This window comes from Tachysurus fulvidraco, chromosome 24, assembly GCF_022655615.1.
Source record: "Tachysurus fulvidraco isolate hzauxx_2018 chromosome 24, HZAU_PFXX_2.0, whole genome shotgun sequence".
Taxonomy (NCBI): Eukaryota; Metazoa; Chordata; class Actinopteri; order Siluriformes; family Bagridae; genus Tachysurus; species Tachysurus fulvidraco.
Window position 1 is genome coordinate 12,621,839 of NC_062541.1, and position 27,096 is coordinate 12,648,934.

Consider the following 27,096-nt stretch of genomic DNA (forward strand, 5'->3'; position numbering starts at 1 on the left):
TACTTCACTCTGTCATCAGACATTTGAGCAGTTGTTCTGCCTCGCATCCAAATGCCTCCTTAAAAGTATTCATGAATGTGTTTTAATAGCATTCAAATTGAGTTACAGAGGAACATGAGCAATTTGATATTTTCAGAGATTGTGGGGGTGTTTGGTAGAATTCTACTAATTACGAGTCAATTCTATGAGTCAATTCTAAAGCTATAAAAAACAACAACAACAAAAAACAGTGTACTGTCACAGACATCTTTGCTGTGTTGGTTTAATTCAGACAAAAGGTCTTCTATATCGCCAGAGTCATACACCAGATTCTTCACAATATACATTTCTTTTCTTTAGACTGTTCTGGCATCTGACTCAGCAGTGTATTTGAAACTGAAGTGGCAAATGTCACACATAATAACGACTGAAGTTGCTTAGACAAAGACAGACAAGGCACTATTTTGTTAATTCGATATTCCATACAACAGCAGCACGGGTGATGAATTTGAGTGCAAATGGAAATATAGACATTTTTCACTTGGCATTATAATGTTTTGCAGACCCATAAACTTGTGTCCTGTGTTATAATTCAAAATAAATATCCAGTTATCATTTGTATATGACTGAATTTTCTAAAAATAATACATCATAATGGCGTAAGTGATTCATCATCTGATTTATATTGATTAAAGTATGCCTTTACTATGCCTTTACATTTTCCAATGATGGCATTAAATTTACTGTGCCTTAGTGGCTTAATCAGCCATATGCTCTTTGACAGTGAATTAAAAAAGTCTTTGAACTTGAAATGCTGGGATCTATTATGAAGCAACATTACAACATTCACATCCAAGTCTCACAGACACAGAGTGCCAAGACATTACTGTGATTATAACTCCCACTTAAGTTTACACAAACAAGGGCACTAAAAACACAGAAAAAAAATCACTTTAGTAAGTGTCCTACAAGCGACTTGCAAAACAAATTGAAAACAGACAAATACTGTCAAAAGCTGATGCCATTGTTTTGTCATTCTATCCAATCTATCATCATTAAGAAAGGGAGGCAGGAGCCTGGCAGAGTGAAGCGTACCATCAGGGAAAGCATTTCATTTTGATTCAACCATAAAACATGCTGTGTTCTTTCCATTTCTCATTTTCATCTACAGCACCAGCATGCATGCTTGACTCCAAAGATCCACAAATAAAGCTGGCATGAGCTAATGTGACCCTGCTTTAGGTCTTGCCAGGCATGTACAAGCTAGGGCATTTCATTAGTCCATACCCACACTGCCAGACTTGTACAGAACCTCTCGTATTATTAGTCCAAGGCTCACACAGGCCAGGCATGAAGAACCGTATCAGTTTATCAGACCCCATAAACATGACAGATGGCAAGCTGCTTTATTGGCCATCATGGATGGACCATATTGACTGCTTCCAGAGTAACTCTATATATCCACACATTTAAAGCATTAATACATTACATTTACATTTGCTTATTTGCTAAATACTTTTATCCAAAGGGACTTTTATGCAGTTTATGGCTATTATGGCAAGATGTGAATGAGCAGCTGAGCCTTACATGTAATAATACATAACCGATAATGCATATAACTATTTTTATTTATTTTACAATTAGTCAATAGTGGGATCAAGAATGCTGCTCTGACTATGGCAATTATTGTAGCCCATGGCTTTACCTGTAAAAGATAGTGGCAATTTATTTCAGAAGTGTTTTTAAGCTGAACTTCCATATTACATTTCCTTGGCTGGCTGCTTTTTCCAACTTGGCAAATATTGTAAATTTTTTTCACCAGTCAAATGCCAACTCCTTGTCATTGCATCCATACAACATAAGCACACATGCACAGACACTGATATTTTTCTTCAGGCAGACAATTTAATCTCTCTTTTCCTCTCTATTCTTAGAGTCTTTTAGATTGCCATAGCAGAATGGTGCGGTGTGCGTTTCCTAGGTAACTGCTAGGCTCCAACTTGGCGTTTCACGTCTTTGGACTCTCCCCAGAGCCAAGGCTAGTCAGCCCCAGCCCTGTCTTCACCATGGTTACCTTCTTGTGGTTCCCATTTAATGACTGCCAGCCTGTGCAGCACATTGGCCCACATGCCAAAGCTAATCCAACATGGAGAGGAGCAAGTGTGGAAGAAATAAAGCCACATAATTCAGTTGCATGATTCCGCCATCTTTATTTGGCACACACATAGTAAAACTGAAGCTGTGCATACATAGTTATTCAACAGATGGGTGACAAATTATGCATTTTGTTGGCTTGGTTTGGCTCTAGCTGATCTAACCTTATGATGAAACATTTCTATCCTGATGGGAGTGGTATCTGCTAGGATGATAATGCCCCATCCACAAGAGGTGAGTCACCAATTGGTGTATATAATGTGGACGAGACTATAATTCAATTGAAAATGTTTGAGATCCCAAATACTCTGCTATATACATTGTAATGCTATTTAAATCCACTAAACCATAATTTTTTCTCTCTTTATTTATTTTGGTCTCAGCTCAAAGTATCAGGCATGTATGTATTGATGTAACCATTGACTATGAATACCAGTTAAATCCCTTGTGTATTTATTTGTCTTCCCCAGAAGGTTCTGTTTGTATCTATATTACGCACAGTGCTACAGTGTGCACCCCTGATTGCAAACCTGCAAATGAACTAATATAACATCACAAATTAATCAATCATCTTACACACTGCTTATATGCACTGCTCAAGATTATTATCGACAAAATATGTTTTTAGGTTTTTCTACTGCAATTTGCCTGCTTAGTATAAAAAAACTTTCACAGAGAAAAGAGTCACATAGAAAAGAGACTTGGAAAGTACCATTCACAAATGTTACATACCACAAAGAGATTAATAGACATTAATACTAGCAAGAGATTCTTCATAGATTGTTACTAAGAACTGGGTTCAGGTCAGTCATCCAGTAGCATCTCTTCAAAACTTAAATATCACCATGATAACTATATTTTGTACTGTGTTCAAGGCAGAGAAGATACTAACATTCATCAATAGAAGGTGAATCTGCTTATGTGGTGTTACACTGGAAAAGACATGTTTGACAATATACTGTAGCATACATTGGAACCATTTAAGTGGCAGAGTGACCAAGAGAATTTGGAATGTTCTCTGCCCATGGAAATAAACATTGGCTCTCTCTTACAGTACCTTAGCTATTGGCCTTAAGGTTAATAGCTAGATATAGAACTGACAGATTCCCATCATGCTGAAAAAAAAAATAGTTTAAAAGGTTTTAAAAGGCCATGGTAAGGTGAAAGTGGAATAAAACCTTAGCCACTAGAATACTTGTTATGCCTTGGGAGTTCAATATGTCCACAAACAAAATCAATAGGAAGAGCGTAAAAGAATTGAGAATGGTAATGCTTTGCCAGAAGAGTCCAAAGGACTTTGGCTTGGGCATATTATGGATAGTATTTCATAAAGCACTAGGTATTACAGTGCATGAATTCCTGACAAGAAGGTAGTAGGTTTTGACAATTCCACCTACAGTAGGTGACCAATAGCTAGCAATGTTGGAAGGAAATAATATTTTATCAGTTGCATACTGGTTGTTCTCTAAGGGCCTGCATTTTATTTATGATCAAAATCCCAAATGAAAGCCAAATCAGTTGATATAGCTATGCTCGTCTTTGTGGTTTCACTCCTGAGACCCAGTGGGTAAATATGAGATACAGCATCAGCTTTGATGTTTGTAGGAAATACTGTAGAAGGGTATAATATAGTCAAGTGGAATCTTAAAAAGGAGAGAACACATCCGAATTGCGGTGGCATGAGATGCTTGTCTGATTTCTGGTACTCAAGTTGATTATCATCAGTATAATCCGTACCCTCTGGCCAATGACACCAATCCTCTAAGGCTAGTTTAATTCCTTGTTGTAAGTAAGTGTAATAATTTCTTTTTGCTGGTATGGGGTTTTTAAGTACGTGAAACAGGGTTTTAACAGGTGAAGCCTGGCAGTAAGAGACAATGAAGCTCAGATCCTCTTCTGAGGTATCAGCCTGTAGGATAAAAGGCAGGCTATTTGAAAGAATTTGAGAGAATAGGCTTTAGTATTTTTTTCTGACTGAGAAGAATGCCATCTAAGCTTGTGATAAGTTGTTTTTCTTTCCAATCTTTTAACATAAATGTGATGGGTGCAGAGACTGAACTAAAATCTTCTATACAATTTAGCACTTTGATGTTTAAAAAATAAGCTAATAAATTACTGCTTGTTCCTTGGCATGACATCACACATGACAACCCCATCCATGTTTATAATGTATGCCAGAAATTCTATTCAGGATATATGGAACTCATAATTTTCTCCATTAGTCTGTTTATGAATCCATGTACATGGTAGATATGTTCATGAAAATCAGAGTATATATGTATATATGTGTGTGTGTGTGTCACGAATGAAAGCAACAACAAATGTACCAGTCATGTCTCTGTGGGGGTATTTCACAAACACCTACAAGATGAAGGGGCATTGAACAAACTATATGACATCACATGCCCAGAGTGTATCCCAATCACATCTTTAGCTAATTCTTTTTAGTTTAAAAGCACATTCAAGGTGTTGTAATAATGTTTGTAGACCTAAATTCTGCAAAGGCTGATGGGAAGAGGAGTGAATGAGTGACGTGACATACAGTACAGCTAAGTACGGTGACCCATACTCAGAATTCGGTCTCCACATTTAACCCATCCAAAGTGCACACACAGCAGTGAACACACACACACACATTGTGAACACATACCCGGAGCAGTGGGCAGCCATTTATGCTGCAGCGAGCGGGAAGCATAAATGGAGGGGGTTTGGTGCCTTGCTCGAACCCACAATCTTAAGGTTAGGAGTCAGACTCTCTAACCATTAGGCTGATGAAGATAGTTACAGATAATCTGATTCACAGGATACTGACATGAATGCGATGCATAATCCCAAACATTACACAACGTGGTATAAATCTGTTAAACTTGGATGAATAAGAGACATTTAAAAATAATTTGATTTATTTACATTACAATACAGTGATGGGAAGGTTACAGTTTAACTGCAAAGCAAATATTTGTTAGAGTGATGAGATGTGACGATTCAGTATTAGTATATGTCAACATGAGGTTATTAATCAGATTATATCGATTAGTGGTTTAAAGAATGACTGCATGCTTTGAAATATGTTTAGTACCTTTGCAAATAATTCATACTGGGACTCGTGATCAGCTCAATGACCGACATGCAGAAGTACATGTTATGTATGTATGTACTACATACTACAGTATGTTTTCTGACCTACGCTTGCCACAGATCAAATGTTAGTTAAATAATAATTATAATAAGCATTAGGGTAAAATACTTTAAATATGAAACATTAGTTTATAATAAGGCAGGCATACCAGAAAGATGTTTCGTTTCATAATTTAAACAATGCATGCACATACTACTGTATACTACTGATGTATGCTTTTAATATGCAATACATATACTATCTGTCCAAAATGCCATTTATTCATCGTAGTAGAGTGCATTATCATGGCTCTGCAAACACCTATTAAGCATAAGCAATTTCAGTCAATTCATTTAGTGCTAACATTTAACAGAATAACTTTGCACAAGTGATTTTATGATAGTCCAATACTCTTCCCCAATCAGGAGGAGGTCAGAGGCTAAACATCTGACTAATGAAGCATTAATATGACAGCGAGTCTTAAAAGCTTAACAAAGGCTCTGTGCACCAGTGAATGCTTTTGGATACTCCTGCATGAGGGAAGATGGGAGCAAACAAGTCTGACCAACATACAAAGAATCATTTATTTTAAATCTTTTTGTAGCCTTCTTTCAAGTGCCATTCAAATCAATGGAGGAAGGCTACCAGTCCAGCACTTGAATCCATGTACAAGAAACATAATTATAGTTATACAAAAAATAAAAGCCATTGTATTTGCAGCACTAATGGCACTAAGCTGCACACTCAGTTTACCTCCTCCAAATGTTTAAATGGTGCCCAGATTCACTCATACCTGTGCATTGTTTACTGTTCCATACATTACACATCTATTAGGTTATAGCAATTAAAGGTACTCCTGTAAAGTGGATTAAATCCTGAAAATGGTCTTGGCCATAGAGGGCTTTTAATCCTCTGTTGAGTCCTCTGAAAAAGGAACTTGTCTATATAAGGGATTTTCTATGTCTTCGACTCCTGATAATATAGCTGTGGATACTCAAACATACATTAAATTGAAATTGAAATAGAAATAGATTCACTTAGAAATAGATTTAAATGAGCTAGATGGCTGAATTTTGAGTTCTTCCTCTACTTCTTCTTATTATTATTATTATTATTATTATTATTATTATTATTATTATTATTATTATTTCATTTAATAATCTGAAATCTTGCTGCTGCAGAACACCTTTAGATAGATATGATTGTAACAGTTCAGTTATGTTATTACATGTAAAAGCTGTAATATTGTTTCTGGCTCGTAATAAAGTAAAGCTTTTGTAATGAATATATGACACGGTTGACATGACATGACAGTACAATAGCATTAATCATTTATGTGTATTTTGTCTGGCCATTAATTGATGTGAGTTTCATTTTTGCTGTTTAAGATATGTGTACCTGTGGCAACTGTTTAATGGAGAAAAATATGGATAAAATATGCCTTATGTTTAAAAATAGAAATGTTAAAATTATATCAGTTTTCATTTAGGGCTTATGTAGGTGTCATCAAAAATACATTCATTTAACGCCTTATTAAACTTAATAGCTAGATGATGAAGTGCTGCAATGATGGACTACTGTTGTATGAATAAGATTTTGTGAAGCTTTTTTCACCCAAAATAAGCATAAAAACAGCAAATGAAAACCTTTTCCAGACGCAAAAGTACATGCATAATAAGCCATTATTCACCGAAGGTTAATTTTAAATTTTAATGTGTTTTGGATGGGTAGGGGCTGCGGATGACGTTAATCATATTCTTAAAACTGGAGGCAAAATGGTTATAGGAGATGAGGCAAGGGAATTGCCAAGGGACGTAAAAGAGAAAAACAAAGAGAATGATATAAAGTGCATGATAGAAAGAGGTTGAGTCATCTAAATTCAGTGAATCACAGAGAGGCCAGGAGCCTCAGCTGGATCTGCCCTGAGCGCTCCACTGGACCTGAAGGAGAACATAGTCCACAGAGATATCAACACATGTTGCACCAATGCTCATAAAAGTTAAAATGTTTGCCAATTTACAGACCAAGAGACACAGATAAGCTTGATATAAACAGTGATCATGGATTTTGGAGCTGCTGAGCAGTGAAGGGGTGCAATAAAATGTGGTAGTACCTGAACACAACATTGCGTAAGTGTTTGAGGATAACTCTGATACAGTTTTATTAACCTTACTCACTGCTCACAAGTCGATTTGTTTGAGATTCCTCTAAAAGTAATAGCATGGTTATATTATTATCAATTGCAAAGCAATTTACATAGCTTTGAAACTGTGATATAGTTACCATGAAGTCAATTTCCTGGGCTATGACTTCGTGCCCAGTGCTATTGGATTAAGCAATAAAGGAGGTGTGAATAAAAGCCAAAGTCCTGCCACTGATTTCCACTAAAGATTAAATATTCATTTCCCTTGGGTAGTATGAAATCATTCAGGTGCTAATGCACCACAGCCCAGATGAAGCATTTTCACTTGGCTTGTCTGACTGTTGTCTAATAACAGTTTTATTGGAAGCTATGTTTTAAATCCTCTTCAGATTTCTGTTTAGTTTTTAGAACTGGCTGCCCTGCTGAATGACAGTGGGAAAGATTTGTTTGATTGTTAAAGAGATTCTCAATGTTTTTAGACAAACGCAATCAATTAAGGATACAACACATGGCTCAGTAGTCAACGTAGGTAACCTGCCAAAACTCTCATGCTGCACCACTACAATCACCAAGAACACAATCTTTATATTGTATTCTTGCAGGTGCATTTTCTTAGCATGTGTAATATTCATTCATATACTCCATCAACTTTATTAGGAACACCTGTATACCTGCACAATCACATGGAAGCAGCACAACACAAAATGTTGCAGATGCAGTTCAAGAGGTTCAGAACATCAGAATGTGGATAGAGTGTGATCTCTGTGACTCTCGGCCTCGTTGCTAATATTTCAGACTGCAGATTTCCGGGCATTTTAACACACAACAGTCTCAAGAGTTTACACAGAATGACAACAAACATTGAACGAGTGACAATTCTGTGAGTGGAAATGCCTAGTTGATAAGATATCATAGGAAAAGGGCCAGATTAGTTTGAGCTGCCAGGAAGGATATACAGTAGTTAGTCAGTGTAGTATAATCACTTTTAACAACCGTGGTGAGCAGAAAAACATCTCAGTAAGCACAAACAAAACTCACACACATGCAACCATGCACTCTCTCTCTCTCTCACACACACACACACACACACACACACACACACACACACACACACACACACACACACACACACACACACACACACACACCAACAGTCGATATAGACATGCAGGGAACATGAGAAACAGCACCATCTTCCTACCCTGCTTTCTTACTGTATAGCTTAACATATATCACAACTATCACAGACCAAAGCACTCTGAGTGAATGTATAATTCATCACTACCTTGACACACAATATACACTCTGCAATTCTGCAGTAGATTCATGATCAGTGGCAGTACTGTAGATGCAATAAATAATAGCATTATTTAATACCGTTCAGTCTTATAATAAATCTTTGTATAGTGTTCTGACATGTCAGAATTTTATGTATAACACAAAAAAAAAAAAATTGTAAGTGAAATTGAGCAATTTGGCTTTTAAGCTCTAATCACACACGCACACACACACACACACACACACACACACACACACACACACACACACACACACACACACACACACAAACGCACAAAAAATTTAATTAAAATTTCTTCTCTTTGTCGTGCCACTTACTGTACTGTATTCCACTAACAACTGTTCTTAATGGACAAAAGAGATAATGTGCAAAACAACCTGAGAAAATGCAAAACACCTACACTGTTTGAGGTAATGATACTGATAACCGTAAATACATTTCTGTATAAGGACTTGAGTGACAAGCTGGCTTAAAACAGAATATAAAGTGTGGTTAATATGTGAATAGATGATTGAAATGAATTTACCATCACTATATGATAAAGCCAGGCTAAAAATTATCCTCTCCCTTCATAAATTGGCACTGTGATTGTTATGATGTTGCGTAATACCTAATGATGTCGAAACTGGTGCATAAAAAAGGCAGTGGACTCAGTTTTGTTATCGCTTTCTCTCTCGTCAGTTACATCTCCCTACATTTAAACCACCAGTATACTAAACCCTAATTCTTTTTAAAAGAGATCATTAGTACACCATTTCTGCTCTTACTAAATTTCATTTACAGTAAACATATAAGGATTCAGATTTTATTTAGAACAAATATGAGGGGTTTCATCAGCAGAAAAATCGTTTGAAGGTTGTTTCACCTCTGCTGACTCTAAATATAATGATTACACCCAGAAAATAATTGTCTGATTTAATTTCAGAGCATCTGCTAATTTTTCGACGATAATAAGGAACTAAATACAAAGAAGCATCTATATATTAAACGTTCTTATTTAAATATGAAATGCTGCAAAAAAAAAAAAGTACATACATGCCTAAATGATCAGACTTTGGCAGACTAACGACAGGTGATAAGTCAAGAGAAAAGAAAGACTAAAATAGACAAACTAGAGGAAAAACTATAACAGGAAAAACAGACAGGTACAAACAAAAGAAGGTTCATCAAAGAGATTAACTAGCAAAAGGGTTTATATTTCATGCATAAACAAGGTTTAATTGGTGGAAAATACAGGCATGTAGTCATGGCTACAGAATGAGGTTCTTTGAAACTGGACTTTCTTGAGAATATGACAGTTGTTTCATAATGCAACAAAAAATTGTTTTTTATTTTAACAATCCGTACTCTACCAGCTGTGGTTTCTTTGGAGAGGATTTTCAATGACCGGCAACTATGAACGAACATCCTTATGCATAGATTAAATATAATAATCTGGAGTATTATTGAGTACTAACAACAATTAGTGTAAGAGGTTTAAAACTCCTCCAATTTATCCTCAACCCTACAAAATGTCTATTTTGCAGAGCAGTTATCTGGAATTTCTAGATTAATACTAAACATTAGAGCACATAATTATTTGAGAAGCAGCTCAGAACAATCATGTTGAATATGGCAGAAAGTTTGAAGAGGAACAGAGTTAGTCACTGTGCATGATTTCAGTGATAAATGTTAAATGTATTTAAATGATTTACAGTCATGTTTAATCCTCTAAAGGTACATAAGGTGAACATGTGAACAATGCTGCTCGTACTGCTGCTGCTACGACACATGCACACAAAGTCACACGTCAAGCATAAACCAGACTTCTCTGCTTTGCGTCAGGCTGTATGACAACGTCCCTTCACGTTTTATTCCTTATGTATCCTTCAAAGATGGATGTGACAGCAGAAAGAGATGCGCTTTTTCAAACACGCCTCATGACGTTTAGAAAAGCAGTGCCAAGCAATGGAAAGCTCACTCTGCCCAGTAGAATGGCAAGTCTGTTCAAGGAAGGTTGCTTTCATATTTAGTCACTTATGTTATCTCTTGTGACATATATATATATATATATATATATATATATATATATATATATATATATATATATATATATATATATTCACTATAGGTTCACTATTCATTATCACTATAAAGTTTCTATATCCTTCTATATACTTCTATATATTTCAGCAGGACTGCTTTGACAACATTATTCTTAAAAATACTTTATTTGTGCATAACTATAGCAATGCAAATAAAATAGTATGAAAAGTGACTAAAAAAAGGGAACTTAAACACATAAAATGCAGTAGGGTGAAAAGGTTTGCACACCAGTCGGTCCTCATTCTTAAAATTGTTTCTAGTGGCAATATTTAATTGAAAAGGCTTGTACAAGAGAATGATTCACTCACTCACTCATTTTCTACCGCTTATCCGAACTACCTCGGGTCACGGGGAGCCTGTGCCTATCCCAGGCATCATCGGGCATCAAGGCAGGATACACCCTGGACGGAGTGCCAACCCGTCGCAGGGCACACACACACTCTCAGAATGATTCAAATAATACAAAATTAATTCCAGCGGAACCACAGTGGAATCACACAAGCATGTTTCCTATAGTGTATTCTGGGTACTGTATTTGAAAGCATAATTTACAAAGATGTCATTATGATGCAAACTGAAGTAAAAACTCATGCAATATAAACAAAGAGAGATTTTTTCCACTGACCCACTGTCTCATTGAGCGGCTTTGGCTCACCTTTTGCTTTATTAAGCAGTTGAATGTTTGGCCTTTTTTATTTTGCTTGATGAATATGAAATGTGCCAGTGTGTATAATACTTACAATGTGGACTGAAAATACATCATTATTTGCCTCTACCAAGGTTTACACCACACATCTGCTGTGAATTTGGGGTAAGTCAAAGCTGGCCTTGATTATTTGGTAGTTTGGTTCTATAGTGCATATGTGCTTAGCAATAAAAAGCCTAACATGCATCTTTCTATGGGTCTTTGCATGGCTCTAACCCAAACTAAATGAACACAAATCAGAGGTTACACAGATGCTTATGTATTAACAAAGTAACACATGATACAAAAGTATGCTTAAAAATATCAACGGTGAAATCATAAATACATAAATATATCACAGTATATATATATATCATTTTGGTAATTTATTTGCCCACCATTTGTCCTAACAACCTCTTCACTACTAGAAAACATGATCATGGCAAAACTTACTTATGGTGCATAGGAAAGTAGATTAAAAGTAAGTTTTGAGATTATCCATGATGATTTTGAACAGATTTTCAAATACGACAACTAGACAAACCTAGTAGAGGGCAGGTACAATAATGCTGATATATCTGTAACATGCTGGCTGATATGCGGAGAATAAGGACACTAGGAATACGCTGTATAAACTGTATAAACTTATAAACTGATGTAAAAAGGACACTATTTACATTTACATTATTTTCTGTCCAGTATCACCCAAATTAGGATGAGTATTCTGAGGCTGGTTCCTCTCAAGGTTTCGTCCTCATAACATCTCAGGGAGTTTTTCTTTGCCACCGTCACCTCCAGTTTGCTTCATTAGGGATAGATGTTAGAAATAAATAGTATTTTAAAATTTAAATGTATGTATTTATTTATCTATTGCATTGTTTTATTTATTTTTTATTTTTTCTGTTTCTATACTTCTATTAAGCCACTGAGACAATGTGAATTTTTAAAAGCGCTTCTACAAATAAATTGGTCATTTTTCTTATATTATTTTCACATTCTTAGAGAAAACCACATAACTAAAGAAAACAATCATAAAGTCTCTTTCTGGTCACAGGCTGTCTACAGAGAAAAGGTAACTCAGTACCTGCTCATTTTCTCTGACCCTGCCTTCTTTCTTCTGCTGATGCTCGATTACACCCCCGCTGTTACATCCACCAAGCAGAGACATGTGAAGACAGGTAAGCTTTCTTTCTCAGTGTGGCTCCTGGGTAAATACAACAGGTATGTATGCTACATGGAGACTTGTAATGGAGCAGATCCATAGAACTGGTTTAAAATATATATAAATAGTTAATTACTTAACCTAAAATCTAATCTAATCTATGTATACTATGGAATGATACCTACATGAATGACAATTTAGTCACAAACCAAAGTGCGAATTCAGGCTCAAATTCAGTCACGGATATTAGTCACTGTCTTGTCCGGTACAAATACCAAATGAAATGGTATATAGTATAATAAATTAACAATGGACAACAAGACAAAAACACTAACAACAAAAAAATCAACATGTCTTAATTGTGTAAAACCCACTGACACTGTAAATTTACCGTTTGTCATTAAATTTACCCAACACTAATTCCTTCCTGTCAATCCGATTATTCAATTGTATTGAGTACAATGTGAAGTACCATTTGATACAAATTGACTCAAATCTACAAAACAAATATAAAAAAAAATACAAAATCAAATAAAGCAAAATATTAAAATAAACAATGTAAGAAACCAATACACAGACAGAAAAAGTGAATACTCTGGCTCACATGTTTATTTTCACAGTATTGAATATTTCATGGTCTTATTATGCTTATGATAATGTTTGGGAACCAAACAATATTGGTGGAAAATTTTCAGCTACTCAGAAAAATATCCCAAATTACATACATGTAAGCAGCTTCACACTTAAAACAGCATGACTCATTATATTATGCAATGTTTTACAGTCTTAATTTATTAGCATTATTAAAAATCAATATAAAATAAAACAAACCATTTTATGAAACTATAAAAATGTAATTTATGACAGACTGAGAATACCTTTTACATATTCAAATGATGATATTATGTATTATTTAACGTCTACGGTTGTCCCTGAACTGAAATGTGTTGCTCTTGAGCACATCTCTCAATTCTATGTAAAGTCAATAGAGTAAAAATAGAGAAAATATTTACTCATTTAATTTTGCATTTAATTAAATATATAATTCATTAAATATGAAAAAATATGACCGTGAAAACTATATATAACTTTATATCTACCTTTATTCATAGCCTACTACATCACAATAACTCTAAGGAGACAGCTTCGGCACATGGGTCTATACATTCAGCAGGTTCGAGCCTCCAGGCAAAAATAATAAATCAGACATAAAGGCACTTAAGACTCAGTGGGAAAAGATAATAAAAGAGACTGATGATTCAGCAAAAGCCATGACCGTAATTTCTATTTTATTTCTATTTTTTATCTCAAATGGAAAGAAAGGAAAACCATAAACAATTGTATTTACATGTTCCATATAAATGACCAAAGTGAACACAGGAAATGCATGCATGTTCAAAACAAGTCACCGGAAAATAAAACAAGAAAAGTATTAGTTGTAGTATTATTAAGTAAATATGACTGGGTAGGAAAATAAATTAATAAATAAACAAATAAACAAACAAATAAATAAATCTTCAAAACAGAAAATACTACATAAAAACTATGATTATTATTATTATCATCATCATCATCATCATCACATAATATGAATGGGGAGATAATAAATAAATAAATAAATAAATAAATAATTTCATTACTAAAAACGCTGAAAGAGTTGCCTGGGGAAATATGGAGGCTAGAGAACAGGCTGAATAATTATTCTAAACACTGCTATTAATGAAACTATAAATATCTGCCACTGCATTTATTATCTGTCCACTCTGAAATCACTGGCACTCTTTAACAAGAACTGATGATGATTAAAATCTTTCCATTTGCCTGTATTCCTAAATGCAGGTGGAACAGGTGGATCTGTAAAGCTGTGTCTGTTATTAAATTCTCTATACAAATGAAATGTGTGTCTGCTCTCACCACTCTGCTCCTTAATCCCAGGTGTAAATGGGAAAATTTCCACAGGTGGAAGTGACCACAGTAAAACAGCTGGTAAGGGCCAAGTGACAGATGGAGATAAGCCATTTGCTTCCCTCAGAACCTCTTTGGGACAAGCAGGTTCAAACTGGCATAGATTTTCATCTGGTGACAGATGTCATTTCCAGATGATAACTAGATCTGGGTGACACCACTATTGGGCTAATCACAGTACCCTGTTAAACGAGATCCTGGGTTATCTTGTTCCATGTTTCACACTGAACATATACCCAGGTATAAGGCGGTGTATTTATTATCTGACAATTTTACACTACATTTCTACACTACATGATTGATCTGTGACTGTTTTAAATGATGGCTTCTCTCACACATAATTCAGACCTGAAAAAAGAAATGATAAATATTTTAATATTTTATATATATATATATATATATATATATATATATATATATATATATATATATATATATATATATATATATAAAATATTAAAATATTTATCATTTCTTTTTTATATATATAAATATACGGAGGAAAGAGGACAGTCCATCTGTCTGTGCAGAGCTGTAAGATGAAAATAATGCCTTAACTAATGGAAAAATAATTGCATGCATGTGCTGACCAGATTCACAGTCTCCATATTATTATGGTAAAATGGACACTAAAATCTCACTTCATGCATACACATAAATTTGGATTGGATATATAATGAGAGTCCAGTTTGTCTGGATTCATTTATCTGAATTTTATATGTAAAGGCAAGGATTTTTATTCTAAGGTTTTTTGGGGTGAGAGAAGAATGTGCAGCTTTTTGGGAAAAGGTGACAGAAAAGGACTAGGATTCTTAAAAAAAAGATATTCAGTGAAAAACAGAGAAAAACCTTACAGAAAACATCTGCAAAGGTCAAAAATCTTCTTCAGTCACGGGTGAAGTGATTATTTTATAGCATTGTTATTATTTAATGGAAATTTTTTCAGTAACTAGATCTGTGTTAAAACTAGTTAATGAATTTTCACACATATACCGATAAAGCTGGACCAAATCATTTTCATATAAAATCTTCTGTAGTATAAAATAGTGCGTTGAGATATTCCTTGGCTGGAACACATCACATCCAGCGAAGAAAAGCCATCAATCTGTGTTCTTTTGCATTACACAAGATCACACAGCAAAGTTTAAGCATTCATTTTTACACCACAAAACCTTTTAACCTTCTTTAACTGAAAGAAATTTGCAAGAGACTCAATAATAAAAACAGTTTATTGAAAATGAATTGAAAATGAAAAAAAGGGAAGAGCTTAAACTGATCCATAAAAAATAATAGAGCCTGGGTTAGATTTCTTTAATAACTCCTTTTGCAGCCAAATTTTAAGTAGCTGAATGCAAATAACTATAAGTAAATAAATAGATACATAAATAATTAAATAAATACTTCTAATATGCCAACAAGTTAATATCACCACAGTAGGCTAATATATTACTTATATTCATATTCATTGCTATGCATTTACATGTGGTGTGATGGTATCACGTTAAGGCATCACACCAACTCGGCAAAACTGTAATACGGAACAATGTGGTTAAAACTTGATTAAGGATATGCTGAAGAAAGAACACAAACTTTTATATTTCCTGGAAAAGAATTCTGCACATGCATCCATGTAATGAAACAATATTTGTGCTCAATATCTGGCTACAGGTCAACATAACAGAAGAAAATCCATGATGGTGCAGCTGAGGAAGAAAAGGCAACAAGACAAAGTATGTTGTCTTCTGCATTTTTGTTTAATATCTACATTCACAAAGCTCTAGGAGCTGAAATTAAACTCCTATTCTCATTTCACTTTGATTCCACATTATTAAAATGCAGCCTTTGTTATTGTTAGAGGTAACATTCAGTTTCCAGACACTTGTTTTTGTTGTTCAGTGAAATAGTAAAGCTATGAGATAAGCTATGATTATAAGAAACCACATTTCACTGCCATTTATTTTATTGCACGTTGCATGTGCCAATAACCTGCAACAAATATGTATTGATGTTAGTGGCTTTCATAACGTTTAATATATAGGTACAAAGTCTTCGTAATCATTTTAAATGTAGTTTATATTAATTGCATAATTCTGATATGTCCCTCACATCCCTTAATAATAATTTTTTTTTTTTTTTAGTAATACTATTCAAGGTATTCTTCAGCATTGCAAGGCAGAGGCCCTGACAGTAATTAAGAATCTTGGGTTGCAGTTTTGTTTACGATAAATCACTAGCTTCTTATGCAGGCTGATATTTACTGCTTATTATGTACAGTGATTCACTTGGTTGCTCTTTCTGACACTTGCACAGGCCACTACACATCTACACTCAATGAACACTTGATTTGGAACACCTGTAAACCTACTCACCCATGCAACTATCAAATTAGCTAATTGTGTGGCAGCAATGCAATGCATAGAGTCATGCAGGTACGAGCCAGCAGCTTTTGGTAACATTCACACCATCTAACAAAATTGGGGAAAATTTTGTAGCCAGACAACAGTCTCTTGAGTTTACTCTGAAAAAAAACCAAAAAAAAACAAAACATCATTTACTACTGCATAATCAATATATCTGTTGTTACATTTATTGGTCCATAAAGTATCTGAAGATTTTTAAGAAGCTTTATTGTATCTGAGTAATTACACAGTGCAGGAACGTCTGCATAATTAATGTCTATTAACTACACTAACTGACCCTGATTAATTACACCAGTGAAAGTAAGAGGGAAAAGGTTATGGGATGGATAAAAGGGGTTATCTTCTATACTGGTGGCTTTGTGAAAGCAGTGGTTGTTGTATGAGGTGTCGCTGGTGGATAGAGAGATGCTGATAATCTTTTAATGATGTTCCCATAATCTGCTCTAGGTCTTGGCAATTGTGCAGTTCCTGTACTAAACAATGAGACAGCGGGACAGGGCATTCTTTATTATCGCTCTGAAGAAGGTGGTAAGGATAAGGTGGGAGAGTCTGGCAGCTCTGGGGAGTGCCGCTGTTCAGTGTGATTGTGCTGCTGATGGAGTTGCTGAGCCTGATAGACTGGGGTTTCCCAGTCAAATGTCCAGGATCCAGCTGCAGACTAAAGAGGCTCAGCTTTCAGTTACTGTAGGATGTTAGTGTTGAATTTTGAAATTCATTGAACAGCACCATTAATTATATAATTGTTCTTCTTGAGAAAGGTGAATGGTAATAATTGATAATTGTTCTTGAAAAGGGTGAAAGGTAAACAATTTGGTGTCCTCTGTTGACCAGTTGGGACGGTATGTACAGTATACTGAAAAGGGTCCAGTGCGATACACTGTTTTTTATGTTCCATGACTAGCCACTCAACGCAATTCACGATAATACTGTAGGTGTAAGCACAATGGGCTAGTAGTCATTCAAGCAGGACGCAGATGATCTCTTTGGCATTCGGATGATGGTATTCATCTTAAAGCGCACACAGATGCTAAAAACAGCAGCACACATACTCAAGCATTCAGATCCCTCATAAAAAAGATCAAGGATATAGTGATTCATATTGAAAGACACAAATTTTCTTATATGTTGACATTCTTGGGAAGGCTGAACGTAAAAGGCCAATTCATCAATTGAAAATTATGTTGCACTATGTGTTGCTATGATGCTACTATATAGAGTCATATGGAAATGGCATATATATATATATGACACATTCTACTAAAAAAAGTTTCACGCTAAAATTAAAACGTCCAACACACTAGCGCTTCCTTCACCATCACAATGCTGCTTTCATAAAAATATTTTTGTGATGGAAAATTCCAAAATACCAAACATGCTTTATTCATTTATTCAGCAACACCTGGGTGAACTTTACAGTACATTTGGCCTGTTCTGCACCATAATCTAGGTACATGGCACAACAGATGCTGAATAAAATGTTGTTTCTGATTAACTAGTTTTACATTTCCACAAATGCTTGTAATATATATTGGCACAGCATGTAGTCCAGTGTATAAAAAAAGAATAAATAAAATAAATGCAGAAGAGGATAAGTGATTTCTCATTTCTGCATGTTACCCATTAGTCTAGCACGGCACACACAGAGCCATCTCAGACTGTGCAGAACCTAAACTAAAGAGATTATTTTAAAATGCAGGCTGAGATAAAATTCTGCAATCAGCGGGAAGAAAGCAAACCAGCTACCAAGAACTATAATGTAATGTTATTCCAAACAAATGAGTTCTTAGTCACGGTATATCAAGCTTTACTAGAGTTACTCTAAGTGCGCTCTGCCATTTGACAAATATAACAATAAGGTGTGTGCTCCTTTTGATCCAGTCAGGGATGATCTATGATGAACTGTGTGTGAAAATAAATAAATATAGAATAGAAACTATAATTAAAGCATCACTGATCAGTCAGAGCGAGTAAGTGAAATGATTGTTTTATCGATAATAGAGAATGAGCTATTGATAGAAAACATCTATATCAGTAATCACTTGCTGGATGCTCTGTTGTGTGCGAAGGATACTTAATTTGTACTTGATGTTATTTTAAGGGTTTAAACATAAATACTATTAAATGTTGGGGCAAATATTTGTCTGATTTAGTCCTTATTTCTTGTCATGTATAGACATATTCACTCTCATGCTCATACCATAGATAGGAGGATTTGATTTCTGCTTTTCATTTGATTTCATTTGATTTCTGCTTTTCAGTATGTGTGCACCATGAACTGGTGCACACATACTGTCTCACTCTGTGGGACTCCTACAGATAAAAAAACCGTGGTGGAGAGCCGTGGAAATTCAAGTCCTTACGTATTTAAGAAACGTTTAAACTGATATTTTGTTTTACTACTGGTTCTATTTAGCTATACAGCTGTTTGTATGTACACAATACACACCAGCCACATTCACAGTTTTGGCCATGCATGGAAAATACAACCCTGGGCCCTGCACTTGAGATGGCCCTGGACACACACTTTAGAATTTCTTCCAAGCAATTGAGTATGTTGTTTTTAACAGAGGAATGTGTTTCATTTACAAGCTAAGATCATGATAGGCAATATCGTTTAAAAGTATGTCAAGTTTCTGTTCTTTGGTACTTCGTTTTCTCTTGTTTAATTAAGTGCAAAAAATGTGTTCAACCTTTTTATTAAAAAAAAATATATATTATTTCAATATCTTTGATTACTTCAAGAGTCAAATAAAATTGGAATCCACAAAAACAAAGCAAAACCAGCCATTTTGTGTTATGAAAAGCCGGTTGTGCTGCAAAAAAAAAAAAAAGACGCAAGAAATAATTATGGGCTACTGCACTGTCAGAAAATATCAGGTGCAACAAATAAAACAAACAAACCCAGACTAACAAGATTTAGATGAAGTGATTTTGTAATTAAGGGATGCAAATTGAATGTACAACAGAGAGACAAATAGATTTGTTAATCATGCAGGTTTGAACTATGACTCGAAGACAGGATGTGCTTTTACAGATAAACATAAAACCATGGGTAACTCAAACTCCAGCTAAATACAAAATACTTGTCTGTTTATGCACCAGTGGAACAAACTACAGTGCTAAAAAGTCATCACTAGCTGAGCACAGATGCACAACGTTGATTAGATTATCAGTGGAACACATAAGTGATTGAGTTCAAGGTTGTGGATGCAAACTGGAAAAATATCTTTATAGCCACAGGTAATAAGGAATATAGGTGGAACTAAGAGTAGATGATAGGTGCCTGTGCTACAGAGATGTAAGGCAAGGTTGAGTAGCCATTTGTGTGGGAAACAAGCGATATCCACTATTAAGCAATATTCACTAGGCAATAACTTAATAGCCGCCACAAAGGGTACACAGCATGGTTTTGAAAAACATAAATATACAATAAAATCCTGTCTCAAAATGCTCAACCAATACGTACATACAACGCAATTATTTCTGACATTATACACTTCATTTTGATCATAACAACTTAATCTTTTTAAAACCCCTAAACATTACATGTGGTTCTTACTTTTTGCTTTGCGTGGACTGGAAATCTTAACACTGACTCTGGACAGCTGAAGATTGTAAAAAGACCAGGTGACATTTTTTTAATCTTCCCCTCTTCAAGATGGACTGCACTTGAAAAAGAAATGATATAGGTGTACTTTTATCTCCATGCAAGAATCCATCTAATGCTGGGATATGTATCAGATCCCCTGGTCAGATTAATACATCTTTTCAAAGCTACTCGTGAAATCAGACCTGGTTTTAGGAGATGGACATCTTCCCTCACACTAGGGGAGTAGTTTTGCTGATACTTAAGTTTGATTCTGAAGTCTTCACAAAACCCATGTGTGATGTTTATGAAACTAATATATAAGCCATGCATATATGTCTGCGCTTAATGTGAAAACACAGACTTCAATGTGTGCAAGTATTTACAAGTGCAAGGCAATTTATTTTATTTTAATTTGGAAATCAGGATCAAAATCAGACAGAGGTCAAGGCAGAAGAGTAGAAATAATAAATAAAGACCAGACGGAATTTCAAATAAAATCCAAAACATAAAAAGGCAAGTACAAGAATACAGGTCAGGACTTTCTCATACCAGGCATATGTAATAGGACATCAACAGATTTTGTAGTTTAAAAACACGAAGAAACAAGGGCATAGAGGATGCTCTAGAATGCTGGTCAGCGTGACCTTTGTTGGCAGAGAGAGGAAATATCCTGACCTTGTTCCATCTGGTGTATCTTTCTGTAATTTCTTTTTAATGGATTCTCGTTTGTTTACTAAATTACAGATTGTTTTTATTTATTTATTAACTTTGACGAGAAACTGATACCTACAAGTATAAGCAAAGACAGGAAGCTTAGTCGTTCCTCTTTATTCCAATGCGTTAATTTCTTAATTGCTCATTATTTAGTGCACTACGTTTCTCTTACCTATTTTATTCCATTATATGTTTTATTTTAGCAATTGAATGAATTGCATGATTTACATGACCTACCTGGTTACAGTGGAAGTTAAATGCATTACTAGTACTCCCTTAAAATGTCAAGTCAAGAAGCTTTTATTGTCATTTCAACCATATATAGTTGCTCTGCTTAAGAATAAATATTGCGTCTATGAATGTTTTTCCTAAATGGGCTTGGAATTAAAGAAGACAGTGAATGAGGCAGTGAAAATGACAATAGTATAACAAATGAATAAAATCATATGAAGCAGGGAGTATAGAGTATAATAAGCTGTACCCTTATTTACCAATTTCAGCCAGTAGAAAGAAAAGGGTTATCTAATTAAATGATTTGTAATGTAGGATATACTGTAGGTGCACCAAATGAGTGTTTCCTTTTCTAGTACTTAAATCATGGTAAGTGTAAATTTGGCATGAGCAAAATGTGTCTTTTGTCCAGTGCAATTGGTCTAAAAGCATATACCTCTGAGCTTGTGATAAACATTTTCTGTATTCCAGAGGTTTCATCATAGATATGCCTTCAGGTTGTCTGCATAATGTATAGCCTAGTGTGGCTAGCGTGACAGAAAGATGAATACTCCGTAGTCCAGCCTGCCCAGGTTTGGGCAGCTTAAGTGGGCTTCAGGAAAGAGCGGACACGTTTAAAGATGTGCCATGGGTTGATCTGAGCTCAAAGAAATTACTCAATTATGACAGGGAAATGTGTCACAAACAACCTGATTGTAGTCCATGACAAACAATTAAAAATAAACAATCAATCAATCTCCCATTTGCTAAATCAGATTTGTACGTACAGTATATCACACCCCAGAGAGCCACATGTGGACATTCAGTTCACTTGATTCAAGATCTCTCCTTCTGGCTTCCTTACTAGTAAAAAAAAACAACACAGATTTGTATGTACATGCCTGATGCCTAGCAGTACAGAACACTCTCTGAGAACAGCAAGTACAGATGGGGCAGGAAGTATCCTGCCTGGAAGAGAAATAAGGCATTATGTGATGCCCATGTGCTCTCAGATCAAAAGGGTGGGGTGAGTAATGGGGCTTTGGCATCTAGTGTGATCAGCTCAAGTTATTCACCTTAAGCTTTTACAGTATATAACCCAAACAAGAAGAATGCTTATAGGGAGACCATTAACTCAAATTTTAATAACTGTAGTGAAAAGAGTTTTTAACCAAACGTTGTTAAAAAGATTTCATTAACCGAGGGTAATTATTCAATTTAGAGCTCCACTTTTAACACTAGACCACAGAGGCACTGTGTCTTATACACTCCAGTGTTAATTAGAGTGACCTTTTACACCGGGCAGCTGCACCACATGTGTGTTTTAACTTTCTGCTATGTGGGTTGTATTTTTAAGATGTCAGCACACAGACTAGAATTCAGCCTGTAGTCTATTGCCCTGATATCCAACTTTCTGAGAGTTCTACTGTAATTCTGCTTAATCCAGGAGTTATATCCCTCTCAGGGTTTCTTTTTGATCACACTCTATACAGTGGTTCTGTATATTTATAACTGATAGTTTAAAGTAAATAAATTAACATAGGGTCATTGGAGAAGTGGTAGCTCAGTGGTTAAAGTGATTAAAATGTTGAACTGATTGGAAGGTTGTGAGTTCAAATCCCAGGGCCACTAAGCTGCCACTTCTGAGCTCCTGTGCAAGGCCTTCAACTCTCAGTTGCTCGGCTGTATAAATGAAATAAATGAAAAACGCTCTGGATTAGGACGTCTGCTTTGTTTTATAAGTAACATGTATTCAAATGCTCAACGAATAAGCACATACAAGTGATAGATTCAAGAAATGCATTATATACAATATCTTTTTTATATAATTATGTATATCACATATCTGAATTTGATAAATTAGATTTTAAAATATAGATTGATGATGTCTTTAATGCTGAGAAATACAGGCAGATACTATTCCATCATGTAATACCATCACGGAGGCAGGACAACAACCCCAACCATGCAGCCAATATCAACAAGAACTGTTTTCAGCATAGAGAAGAACAAAGAGTCCTGGAAGTGATGGTTTGGCCCCCACAGAGCCCTGATCTCAACATCATCGAGTCTGTCTAGGATTACATGAAGAGAGAGACAGATTTGAGGCTGCTTCTCCAAGATATTTGATAAGATATCTTCCAAAAGTTTGGAATCACTTGGAAATCTCCTTGTTTTCCATTAAAACACACATGAAATAAGTGAAATGAAAAGCAATAAAACAGCTAATAAACAGGTAATGCTGTTACTGCTCAAAGGTTTAGAACCACTTGAAAATGTTCTTGTTTCCAAAGAATTCTAATATTTTATCCATTTTTAAAACATCAAAATAATCAGATGATTATTAAAACCGAACCATCTTGTGGGAGATGCTCCAGGAAGCACGGGGTGAAATCTTATCAGATTACCTTTAAAAATTGACTGCTATGATACCAAAAATCTGCCAGGCTGTAATTGCTGCAGAAGGTGGCTTTTTTAATGAAAGCAAAGTGAAGAACAAATTCATAATTTTATTTCTATTTCTAACTCTGACAATAACTACATGTCCTATTACATCATTATTTTTTCATTTAAACTAATTTGGAAATGTCTAACTGATCCCAAATGTTTGAACAGTGGTGTACATGTACATCACTCAGGCTCAAAATGGAAATATCTGACAAAAAAAATATATCTGATGCATTCTTTGGTGCCCAAACATAGTCTGAACTCAAACCAGCTTGAAGGAAATGGCAGATAAAACAAAAATAGATAAAAAATATCTTTTTATTTTACGGTTATCATTCCAGTTTCTGTAGTTTTTGTCTATACAGATTTGTTTGGAACCTGGAGTCTATCCCAGGGGTCTCAGGGCATAAGGCATGGGACGACCCTGAGAAAACCCTGGACGAGGTATCGACCCATCACATGTTCTAGTCTGTCTAGAGAGCCCTAGTCTTTAGGAAATTGGATAGAGAGGATATTAAAGACTAATAAATATACTAAAGACAATAAATTGTTCATAAATTCACATTTATTCACGTTCACGTGGCATTCCCAAATGAACGTCTCCTTATCGTATCATTAGTAAAATTGTGACAGACAGCACCGAAAAGTCAAAAGAAATGTATATAAGCTTTTAAAGCTTAAAGCTGATAAGAGGTCAAACCTCCCAGCATTCCTAAATTATATTTCATTTCACAAGATACAAGGCATAAAGCTATTTTTTATCCTAGAACAGTCATCAGCAAATGCCAAATCAGTTGTTCTTATTAATCTAATTGTCTTATTAGCCCTAGACCACTGTTAAGCTTTATCTGCAACTCGGTAATTGGCATCAACCTCTGATCCAAGCCTTGACTCAGACAACAGGAAAATGAAGTATCCTTGCAGTTTTCTCATTGTCTCTGTGGCAGCAAAAATCCACAATCCTCACACTAACTGAGGTTAAATAAAGTTCAAATCCAGGCTGTTCAAAAATCCAGATTCATCATAATTTAGATGCTCTTTTTAACACTCAGAAAGACATGTGGTCAGGAACTCTCCAACAAGGACCATGGATTTGTTTACAAAGAGTGTTATCCATCCAGTGCATCCCAAGCCCCTGTTAATGTGTCATTCATGACTCTAATTGCTCATAATTCATTTGAGTGCATTTAATAAAGTGATCAATCCTGCAGACAGCTGGGCTCGCCTTTTATTTCAGTCTGTTTATGAATGAGAAAGAGCCTTTCCTAAATGTTTTAGTAATTAGGATGATACACTATTTTTTTTTTCCAAATACAGTTGCCAGAATCAGCAATGAAACCTTTTTTTTTTTTTTTTACTTTTTCTATATATATATATATATATATATATATATAACTATTTCAATAGCTGCTTCATTTCTTGATTTACATTAAGTTTTTGTTTAAAGAGAGACAAAAGAGACTTTTCTGGTCAGATCTGATCAAATCCTCTATCATGAAGTAAAGCTAAATGTAAGAAAGATGTTCAATATTTTGACATGGCCAATTTAACCTTTTACATTGTTTTCAGCTATTCTTCTTCTGCCTTTAGTACTGGTTTAAGTCTTAGTGTAGAAAGAAGAATCCATGCTAATAGAAAGATACATAAAGGAAAGGGCTAGTGATGGAGAGCGGAATATAGAAAAGGTTGAAGCGGTTCTGTGAGGAGACAGTAAGCCTTACAGCCCTCACATTGAGGTGAATGGGTGATGACTCAGTGGTAATGTAACGAAGATTAATGCTTAGATTATGTACCAGCAGGGTTAACCCGTTCAATGAGGAACGCACTCTGGTTACAAGAAACGTTATTCTTTAACCTGAGACCATGTACAGTAGAAGCACCTGCAACTGTTGTATGATTGTAGTCGGAGCTACTGGCATTGTATGTAATCTTATTAAGGTAATAATCAAAGTCAGGATTTCTGTGTTATGCATGTAGTAGTTCTAGTAGTTCTATAGAGTCATGTCTTCATGAATCAGAAATAACAATGAATTGGTGTGAAATGCTAAGTCGAGCTGTAAGTCGATGTATCAACCCATCAGGCAAGTGCATCAACCCATCAGATCACCCAGAAGATTATGGTTGCTTTTTTAAATCTGGTTCCGCTCAAGGTTTCTTCCTCACGCAGTCTCAGGGGTGTTTTCTTGCCATTGTTGCCTCTGGCTTTTCTCATTAGAGTCTAGACCCGCATCTGGATTTCTGTGAAGCTCCTTTGTGATGACGTCTATTGTTAAAAGCGCTATACAAATAAAATCAAACTGAATTGAATTGATTTCATTTCATCTGTTGTGACAATGACTGAACTGAGAGAGAGAGAGAGAGAGAGAGAGAGAGAGAGAGAGAGAGAGAGAGAGAGAGAGAGAGAGAGCGTAAGAGAGAGAACGTTGTATAACTACATTATATTAAATGACATTTTGAATATAGTCCATTTTTATGCATTATTTCCTATTATAAGATTATTTTGCTCAGAAATAAGAAACATTATCTGGCAACAATAACCTAAAAAACACACAACTTTAAAAGTTAAAACTGGTTTAAGGTAATATTAGATATAGTGGATAAATATGACTATACTTAAAAGATGTCAGTATCTAAGATGTCATTTTTTGTAGTGCGTATTCCCTTCCACCATGAAAAGTGGCAGCTGCCAGGCTTTAATCCATCAAACTCTAAAGCACCTTGGGTTAAACAAGCTGTTCCACATGCTGCTCTTCTTCTTTAACACACTCAACAGCTCATGTGATGTCACTATGTGCTACTGCGTAGTGTGTGGATTCAGTATAGAGCTAAGTATTGATCCTGGATCGTTTCATCAGCCTTAACCTTGAAAAGGGGCAGGTCTAACTGAACAGCATGGCTGCTTTCCAATACTGCCTCTAGCGCACCATTGCCAACATTCCAAACCCTTTTCTCTTCTACAATCTACATTGCTATCTTAAGGGCTGTTTCAATATTTTCAAAGTTCAAGTGAATTTTATACGTTTGGAGACCCAGTGAATTGAGTCAGCAATCCAGATAGATTGTAGAAATCACCAAGGATACTGCTTTATCGATATCCTTCTTATTAACACAAATATGTGCATTG

At 35.3% G+C, this 27,096-nt stretch overlaps 1 long non-coding RNA gene across 1 annotated transcript; it reads left to right on the forward strand.

Moving 5' to 3' along the window:
• The first annotated feature begins 2,142 nt into the window (after positions 1-2,142).
• On the forward strand, positions 2,143-12,653 carry LOC125140119. The gene is made up of 3 exons (XR_007139361.1): positions 2,143-2,367; positions 11,560-11,590; positions 12,519-12,653. It is a non-coding gene; the product is annotated as an uncharacterized LOC125140119 (long non-coding RNA).
• The last annotated feature ends 14,443 nt before the right edge of the window (positions 12,654-27,096 follow it).